A 10,114-nucleotide genomic window follows, 5' to 3' on the forward strand; every position below is an offset into this window, starting at 1 on the left:
ATATCTTCTGACTTCTTTTTGATTAAACACAGTTTAGACATGTTTCTGGACCATATTACCCAACCTGGCTTGGCTAATTTTTTTTTTAGGGTGACATCTATTTCCATCAAAATAGTTCATGACAGCCTATCATATCCCCTCGACATAAAGCTGTTGGAGGGCTGCACCTTCCTCTTGGAAAGATCTGATGAATCTTTCCATGATAGACATGAATTCTATCTTTCCCTGCTGGTTGATCAAATTACAGTCAGATGAGAAATCTTTATGGCATGAATATTGACTAACTAGAGCCTGTACTAAGCAGAATCCACAGCTGGAACACTATCAATAACTTGTAGTGATATAATTCTCTAGACTCAACCAGATGAGGAACTGATAAAGGTTCTGGAAATCGTGTGTGGGCGAGCCCACATTACCTACACTTAAAGCAAGCAAAAGGCCATGGTGAGAATAGCCCAAATAGAAAATCAAAGACTAAGATTAATTAAAACAATATTTTGTCAGAAATACTTAATAACAGGTTGTGCTTTTATGAAACATTTCCTTGGAAGATCTCAAAGCATTTGACAAATGTGAGTTAATTAATTTACTACTTCAAGATTAGTTGGCAATATGTAAGGCTTACTCTACCCGCTATTAAAATGCAGCCACTTCTAGACTGAACTGCATCATTAATTCTGCGCTGCCGGCGTTCATGGAAGTTCTCAGGCGCCTAAGGCAAAAGTTATGACTGGCTCCGAGTGTATTAAAGATACCATCGTGTAACAAGTTGTGACATTTCCAAGCTTCTCTAAACAAGTGAATTGGTGGCAACATTAGTCTGCTGTGATTGTTCCGTGCTCCTCCAGTGGTGCGTGATAACCATGCAAACCGTCTCGTGCTGAGCACCCGTGTGCTGCATGCTTCACCATTACTCAGGAGACAAGAATCTATGTGCTGGAGAGCTTAAGTGAAGTAGTTAATGAAAAAGTATGCCGGGACCTAGGTAAAAAAATGTGACCCAGCACTGAATTTTTTTGAGGAAAATAAGGTTATCACTTATAAAAAGTAGTAATATTTGTGAGTATTAAGAATACTAAGATTTCTTAAAATCTGATCTTTGAAATATTCATTTCACTTCTCAGCATAAGAACAGCTCACAGAACCAATACACCTAACGTTATTTGTCTTTAGCTGAGACAAAAAATGGTCAAAAACAAAACAAACCTGAATGCACAGTGGTGTTTCAGACTGCAGAACTGTATTGACACACATGCATCCTTCCCAAGCCTTCTCCAGCCTTCTCTCCATAGTGCTGCAGGAGGTAAGCACTGTAGAACTGAAGACAAGCTTTGCAGCTGTGCCTCAAGGGCGGGCATTTACTGGTCTTAAATTGAGATACCAAACATCCAGGAGATTAAGGTAAGAGAGTAGGCATTGCAGTTGACCCAGGTGGCAAGAAGACTGCAGGACCTCCTGCAGATGGGTGGGCCTTCTACGCTGTTGTAGCTCTTCAAACCAAAGAAGTCTGGCCTCTGATTTCCTCTAGTCTTGAAAAGAGTACCTATAGTTGCCAGGTCCTTGATTAGCAAGCATGGAGAGAGAGCCTGTTTGTGAAACAGCCATGTGTCAGTGCTGTCAAGACTTAAGATGGACCTTCTGACTGACAGAAGCTGGTGGTCTTACTGCCTTTGTGGTTGGTTATACTGCATGTGGACATTGCTGCGGGAAGTATATGCTGGAGCTTTGATCGGTATCCTGAGAGTTTTATATGAGTCAGGCCTGGAGGAGTCCAACATGTGGCTCATGGCCACCAAATTCCCAGAGAAGGCTAATCTAGCTGGGAGCACGGGAAGGCATTTATGTTACGGTCACAAGCTGACTTTTGAGGAGCTGCGATATGAGATTTTATAATGGGAGATTATCCCTTTGTTGGGTTTCCACAGTGTATAAACAAGGTGTATCTCAAACATTTTGCAGGTATGGGCATTTCTAGTTAATACACTAAAGGGTAAGGGAAGTGCCCTCAGGCCAAGGGGAAGTTCAAGATTAGCTGGTTGTATGAGTTTGCCCTGCTGTTGTAGAATAACTTTTTCTTCTTTCCCTGCTTGCACTAGTGTTTAAGTTGTTGTTATGCAGTCAACGGAGAATTAGAGACCCTACAACAGGAAAGGATGGTGCTTCTTTGTTACCGTGTTCTGAGGACTGGGCACGCTACAGTTTGCCTCTGACTTTGAAAGGGAGAAAACCTGCAAACTGAATACCAGTGACATACCTACAGTAACCAGGGGTCCATCGCTTTGAAATACACCCCGCTCCTGAGCATGTTAAGAGAGATACAAAAATAAACACAAGCACAAATCAAATTAGAAGTGTTATTAACAAAGACAGTAAGGAGTCAAGCAGAACTGCTGCTCCCCTGGGCGCAGGAGGAGCCCTGCAGCCTGCGCTCCAGTACACCACTGTAAATCCAGTGCTGCTCCACATACTCTAACTGAAAGCAGAGTCTGGTTCATGGAGTCCAGCTTTCTCCTAACAGAAGAGATCAATTAATTCCATTCACGTGCAGGAGGTTAGAGTTATTGGATCACAGATGTGACAGTGTCGTTAACAAATCCATTGTATCAGCTGACAACAGGGCTGGGGAGCCCTGTTTCTTCACAGAGACAAACGTACCTCTGTGCAGATGAACGGTTTATTCATTCAGTACCACTTGTGGCCCATGTAGACTGTTCTGATGGGACTGTCATGGCACTGAGACCTCATAAACTTTTTCCATCTGACAGATGTCAGACAGTTATATGTGGCTGGGTTTGACTCAGTGGGCTCTTCAAATGAGAACTATGCTTATTGCTGTCCTAGTGCATGGGTATATCCTGCGCACACAAGACTCCTGACTACTTTTGTTACAGACTTTAAAGGGACATTAAAAAAAAAAAAGCTGAAGTGGATTCTTTGTGCCCAGCTGGCACCAATTCCAGTGGGAGCAATAGTAGCCTCTTGTTTATTAATCCATCTTCTGTTACATGAGTTTGTCAAAATAACAGGAAATCTTATTCTTTCCATAAATTTCTATTAGCCTAAGACTTTTAATGGTGGCATTTGCAGCTGTGTGCTGTGATGTCTTGAGAGTATGTGATGATACCAAGATCACCAAGAAATGCTTTGGATACCAGCACAAATCTGTTCCCCTAGCTCCTTCCTTCCTTTCCAGGCTTCATCATTACGGCCTGTGCACAACCAATAGCAGTCATTTCTAGGAAGCATGAGCATCTTATCACTGACAGTCCTCATGTTTTAATGCACGTAGCTGATTTCCTTTCTTCCCAGATCATAGTCTCCGTGCAGTTGTTCTTCCTCCAAACAGTTTTGGACTGTTGTACATCGACCTCGCGTGTCTGTGCCAAGCTCTGTAACATCCCCTAACCTTGCCCAATGTGAACTGTATAGCTCAGAGAGAGAAGATCTACAGTAAGTAAATCCTCCCAATATAGAAACTGGAAACAGATAGTTGGGAAAATCTGTCCCTATCATAACATGACAAGGCAGGTGAGGAAAGAGGAAGGGCAATAGTAGTAGACATACTGGGGTGGCCCAAAGCAATTCTGCAAGCACAAATTTGTCTCCCCGACCCCCATTCTGAGTCATGCACTCTTGCCCTGAAGGTAGAGTGGATACCCCAGTCACAATGGCTGCAATTCGCCGTGTAAGGAGCCCAAGCATAACAGCACCCATTAAATAAGCAATGATGCTGAAAGGCACATGGTTCTTCTCTACTGTGTTTCACTTTTGAAGTCCGGTGCCAGCCACGAGGGCTTCTCCCACATAAGCACGTCAGACTTGTCTATCAGTGTCTTGTTATGGAAAATGCATTCTAGCAGCAAGTTAAATGTCAGTTGTCTTGGATTTTGAGAAGAGAGGTGACCTTAAGCTAGAGCAGCTAGCTCAGGGTTTGTACTTTAAATTCTCTAGTCTCAGTCTTCTCACATTCCAGGTTTTCTAAGAAATGTGAGATATGAACAGAAATCTGGAGTTCGGTCCCTTGATGACTGCATCCCAGCTTTAGGTTTGGGTCTGTCTCTGGTTCAGTTGCTTGTTGCTGTCTTAGACTAGTATGACTTAGGTTTATTGTCAGTCTGCATCTGTCTAAATGGTATGGCAGCACCTCTAGCACAATCCCTAGAAGTTCAGAGATTCATTCTAGAATTTACTTGTGACTGTTACAGGTTAACAAAGATATTAACCTGCAGTAGTGTCAGACAGCTGCATCATGTAAGATAAAGAAAGCAACCTGACTAGAATCTATTTCTACCCTACTGGTCCACTAACACCAACTGCTTGTCAAATGGAAGTCCTTTGCTCTGAATCATATCCTGTTGATAATTCTCTGCCACTGAAATAATGGTCTTTGTCTTTCTTTTCCCTGTCGTGTCTTTTGGTGGGAATGGACCTGAATGACAAAATTTAGAGGTAGATCTTAATTCACCTCCAAACATCGCTCAGAAACTGTAGGGAAGAAAAGGAGTGACTTCGTTTGGCCCCTGCTCTATTAATTTCACATTATCTGTATTTTTTCTCATTTCATTTCTGTCACTGAAACAAATGTACTTATGGAAAACATCAGGGAGGCTGTAGATTTCTACTGTTACACCAGCAGCCACCAGTGTCACATGTGGTGATCTTGTGGCACTGGCTATTTGCTTTGCCGCTGATTATTTTTTAAGTCTTGAATGTCTCTGTCCCCATTTGAGCTTATGGAGATTAACTGTTGAAAAGTTCCTTTCTCTTCTTTCTCCTAGTGTCATCTCATTTCCCCCTTTTATGGCCCCTTTCTCTGGACTAGATGATCTTCAAGGTCCTTTCCAACCTAGATGATTCTGTGATTCTGTGAAACTTTCTACCTTGCAACATAGCACAGACCACTTTGTTATTCACCTAGCGTTCCTGTACGCTTCCATCCTGTTCTTTATTTGAGCAGTCTTCTCTCCAGCATGAACTAAGTATTGATCACAGGCATTATATGGTGCTCCTGGGAATTCACTTTTTGAAACTGTGGGCAGGACAAAGTTTCTAGGAGCTAACTCTTGTGACATTTAGTATCCTGGATTATTCAGTCGTCTTACAGCATGGTTCAGTAGATCAGTGCTTGGAAATGCCCATGGCTTGCTGTTTTAAACCATTTGTGTTTTCCAGGCCCATTCCTACACCTCACAAATACAGTCTCCTTTTTTCCCTCTTTCCCACTGGTCACAATCTCCTTGCCCAACCAGTCCCAGTGTCTCCACATGATGATCCATTTTTCTCCTTCTGCTTTGTGTCATAGCTTCCAGTACCAGCCTTACTCAAACACTGCCAGGTTCTGGCTGTCTGCCAGGATGAGACCCTGTTCTTTCTCCCCTTCAACAACTTTTATCCTCCTTGCAGTGCGATAGTTTGCAGGAGGACTTAGAACAGACAGGCACATTTTTGTAATTTCTTTTGCCATATTCTGGTCCATCTACAGCAGTTTAGAACTGCCACAAGTCCGGTCCATTGCATTTAAGGGGCTTTACCCAAATCAGTCCAGTTTACCTAACAGCCATGTAAGTTCCCTACTGCAGTCAGTGGAGAGGCAGAGCCTCACATCTTCCAGGAATGATCAAGTTTGCTTAAGTTGAGCGTCTATTTCTCTGGTTAAGACTGGGAGGAACCAGTAGGAAATATTAGGTATCTTCATCTGTTTCTGCTGCTCCCTTTTTGGAGGACAAACATTTAACGGTTTAGTACATTTCACACAAAGTAGAACCAAGTATCTGTGTGTTCAATTTCCTGGGTAAGTATATTCTGCCAGAGACTATTATTTAAAATCTGAATGCTGTTCTCACCATGTAAGATTAAATTAGTCATGCTCTGATCATGGCTTCTCTGAGGGACCTAGGCAGAGTTCAGAAGACTAAAATAAACTACAGCAGAACTGCAGGTGGGAGAGAGATACCAGTCTCCATAGAGGAGCACTAATGAGTAGCAACAAGCAACTAAAATTACGTAATAAGGAAATACTGTGTCTGTGTAGTGAAACACCTCTAAATTTAGGTGCCTGAAAGATTAAGCAGTCCTGAAAGGTAAGTGGGAATGCTACTATTACCGTGCAGATTTTAGTGGGTTTAGGATATCTGAGTTACAACTTAAAGCAATGTTTGGACAGACCAGATTCCCTTCTTTGTGCACTTGGATTGACCCCCTCAAGGTCACTGTTCTTGGACATATTTTCTAGTATGAGTGTGAGATGAGACAAGAGCCTTTAGTGTACAGATTGCTTCTTTCAGACTATGTCTGAGGGAGTCAAATTATGATCTGTGACTTGAGAACAAAATCAGTCTATCAGGTAAACTACTGCAAAGCCGTCATGCTCTGCCTTAAATGAAATTACTCCTCAGATCAAATTTTTTGCCACTTATATAATACTTTTTATTTCTCAATAAAAGCTGGTTCAGACAAGATTAAATGTTATGTATTGTAAGACAGCCTCTTCAGAAAGCTGTGAAATAGAACAACATATGCTGCTCCCCTTTCTTGAGATTTGCTTGAATCATGATGCCGACAGAGGCTGATTTGCCAGCATACATAAATTTTGATCCTGGAGAAAGGTACCCATCTATTTGACAGCTGTGAGGAATGAAATCCTCTATTTACCAACACAAGAACAGTGGAAAAGCATGCTTTTCTCATACTGTTCTACCCCTTACCTGGAGGGACCAATTTTAGAAATGAGTTAGAAGTCCAGAAGTATGAGCTATTCAGTCCTTGTTTCTCTGCTACTGTTGCATATAGCTTTGTAGGTCTCGGCTGGATGGAAATCAGCAGCTACTGTGACATAGGTCACATCTGAACAGGTGTAAGCCGTAAGCGCTTCTGGTTAGCTCAGGATTTCCAATGGGATGGGGAGTTTCATGCGTGGAGTACAAAAAGTTTTATATTCTCTTAAACATGGCTGCCTGGGCTCTGGTCCACGTTGAAGGCTTTTGTCCAGCGCTTTGTGGGACAGCAGCAGGTCTCTGGTCTGTTCCTAAGCGTAGATATCCTCACAGGAGTTTAACAGTTTCAACCAGACTTGCTGAGAACAGACGAAGGGTTTTGCCTGAGGAACCCTTTCAAGAGGGAGAGGTTTTATCTATGCACTGTCAAGTACTTATTGCAACGTGAACATTCTCTGATGCTGCCAAGTCTTTCTCTCTCTTATGAGCAAGTAGGGAACTTAATTTTCTGAGACTGTACTCGTTCATTTTGTGAATACTACATTGACATGCAACAGAGTGCTACAAACTGTAGCGATGTTCCATAGCTATTAGAAATTAAAATAGGAGAAAAATGGTATTTTTAAGCTTGTTCAGCAAAAGAAGAAATTGCAAAGCTTTGCTTGAAGCATAATGCACCCAACTAATGTTGGCAAGAGTTGGGAGTGGAAAAATGAAGATTGTCATAATCAGGAAGGCAATAATGACAGAAGCTGCTTCTCAGGCAATGGAAGCTGATACTAGCAGCATGCAGAGGGACTGAACGTCCTGTTGTAAGTGGTCTCAAGGAAGGACTGTGGGAGGGAGGCTGGTTCCTCATTTGTTTTAGCAATTCATCTAACTGTAAAAGAGTTCTTGAGCTATAGGTGCGCTATCAGTTTAAACCACTGCTTCCTAAGATATATTTGTTTTCTTCCTGAGATCCATCCACTTCTTTTCTGTCTCTCCTCCTGGAGCTGGAAGATTACTTTAACTTATTCCTTGGCATAGAGAAACACCTACTTAAATTCCTTTTAATCTAGAATGGGATTAATATTGCATTTGCTGATCTCCTTGTGAGTTATTCTTGCCCACAGGAAGGGTATACCTGGTGCATTAATTTAGAGAGATGAGTTGAGTGCAATGGGGGCTAGGCAGGAAGTATTCTCTGAGCCCTGAAAGGGGCGTTTACAGCAGAGATTATTACATTTCTGAATTTCCCAGGCAAAGAGCGGTAGCAGGTAGATAGATTCTGGGTAGAGGACTATGGTGAGCTCAGGGAGAGAAAACAGCATAGCTTCTTTTGGTTTTCAAAGTCTGAGGGAAAGGGCAGCCTGCAGTTTTCCACCTTTGAATAAAACTGCCTAATTTAATCTGAACTTTTTTTTTTCAGAGAGAGTGTAGTTGTCGGTGGTTCTCTTCATCCCAAAGTGATTTTCTGTGCTAAAGTAGGCCTAAGAGTCTACACTGAGGAAACATGCACAGGGCTCTGTGTCATGAATAGCTGGCAAAAATCTCACTCCAGCATATGATTCTCCAGGGCTCTATAGGAACGCTGGCTGAGCCAGCTGGAATACTTATTAATGACGTGGCTGTAGGGAACTGCCCAGTCATGTCACCAGAGACTGGGAGATTCAATCCCATGACCTCACCCTAAGCATCCTAGTACTTTATCTGCAAGACCAGTACACATCCAAAGTGTCTATTCTCTCTTATGAAACCCTTACTCTAGTTACTTGAGAACTTTTGTCCCTGTGTGCTTACTTGTTGAACAGACTTCTATATTAGATTTTGCTGCATTTAAAAGAGCATTTCTAATGTCCAATTAAACTGGAAAATCCATGCTCAACAGATTTGTTAAGTATGATTCTCCATCTAGTCATTATCTTTAATGAAGTCATAACTTCCTGAGTGGTTCTCATGTGTCCTTAATTAGCACCTCCATTCTGTATCCACCCCCTCACTGTGGAAGTCAAGCTGTGGGTTTCTTCCTGGTTCTTGGATCCCTCATAAACCTCAATATGCACTAGCACCTCTCCAGCCCACCAGGTCCTTTTCTCCTGTGGTCTCTCTGGCTATTTTTTAATGCTTTTGTCCCAGAGACAGTGTCCACATTCCTCTTACTTGACTACCAACAGAAAGTGCTGTGGACAGCAGTGTTCCCCAAAGGTACATGTTGCCTCTTGAGACGGCCCCCTTGCACAAAAAGGATTGTGTGAAGCTTTTCTCCAAGAAAAGCTGGATCCTCCCGAGTTTTACCTTCCTGTGGCACATCCTGAGGCCAGGCAGAGCTTATTTCACTCAGCTGCTCATGTCAAACTGGCAGGGTGAAGCATGATGGACCTCGCTCCTTTGATTCATACACTGCTGTATTTTTTTTTTTTTTAGTTAATTGCTTGATTTTTCTGAGACAGATCCCATCTGGCCCTGATGTTTTGTCAGCCTTGTGACATTCTAAAAAATTTTATAACTATTTTTGGCATGATCTCAACTTCTGACAGTATTTCTGCTTTCTTCCCTCGAAAATGTATGGCTGTTCTTGGCATCTTCTCCATATTCCCCATTCCTTATAAACATTGCGCAGAAAAATTGTTTCATCAGTGTCTGCTTCTTCTGTATATAATTTACCCTTCTACCCTTCTGAGGAGCTGGCCCCTCAAACATGCCATGTTCTCCAGCTATCTATAATTCTTCTTCATCAGAGGAAGCATTTGTGCAATAGTTCTGTCAGTCTCCACTTGCTGCTTTGTCTTCAGCTTCCCATGCACTTCTGATTTCTTTGTCTCTCATTATAGGTTTCTACTTGCCTTGGGTAGTCTGCCTGGGATTTTAATCCCAAATTGCCTTCTAGCCCATGAAAGGGGAATACTTGCGATTGTAAGCTTTGCACTAAGCTGTAGATGCCAGGTAATATTCCAGCTGAAACACAATGGAGTTAGTCCTTTATCTTTCCAAGACAGATGGATCTAATCCTAAAAATCCTTAAAATCACTTTCAAATGATCTAAGAGTAGAAAACAGGCCTTCATGGGAAGGTCAACAGAAGATTTGATCACTTTCTATAGATGCTTATGCAAAGAGGTGATCCAAGTGTGGGTAAGGCTTTACAGCCTTGTTGACAAAGGCACAACTAGATGGCTAGTGTGCCATCTAGTTGTGCCTTTCTTAAGGTGACCCATTTGATGACTTGCTCACGAATGGAAAGTTAAACCTGCCAGGACTGAACAGAAATTCCAGGTTCTGACTGGCAGGTCCCAAATCTCTTTGCTCCCTTTTGTTAATTAACAAAATTCTCAAGGGTACTTCTGAAGTTGTTTGCTGCTGTACCCCAGGCTCCACTCACTCTGTAAAATGAATTCACAGTCCTGGAGCTCTTAGCTGGCC

Source organism: Strix aluco, chromosome 3 (assembly GCF_031877795.1).
Source record: "Strix aluco isolate bStrAlu1 chromosome 3, bStrAlu1.hap1, whole genome shotgun sequence".
Taxonomy (NCBI): Eukaryota; Metazoa; Chordata; class Aves; order Strigiformes; family Strigidae; genus Strix; species Strix aluco.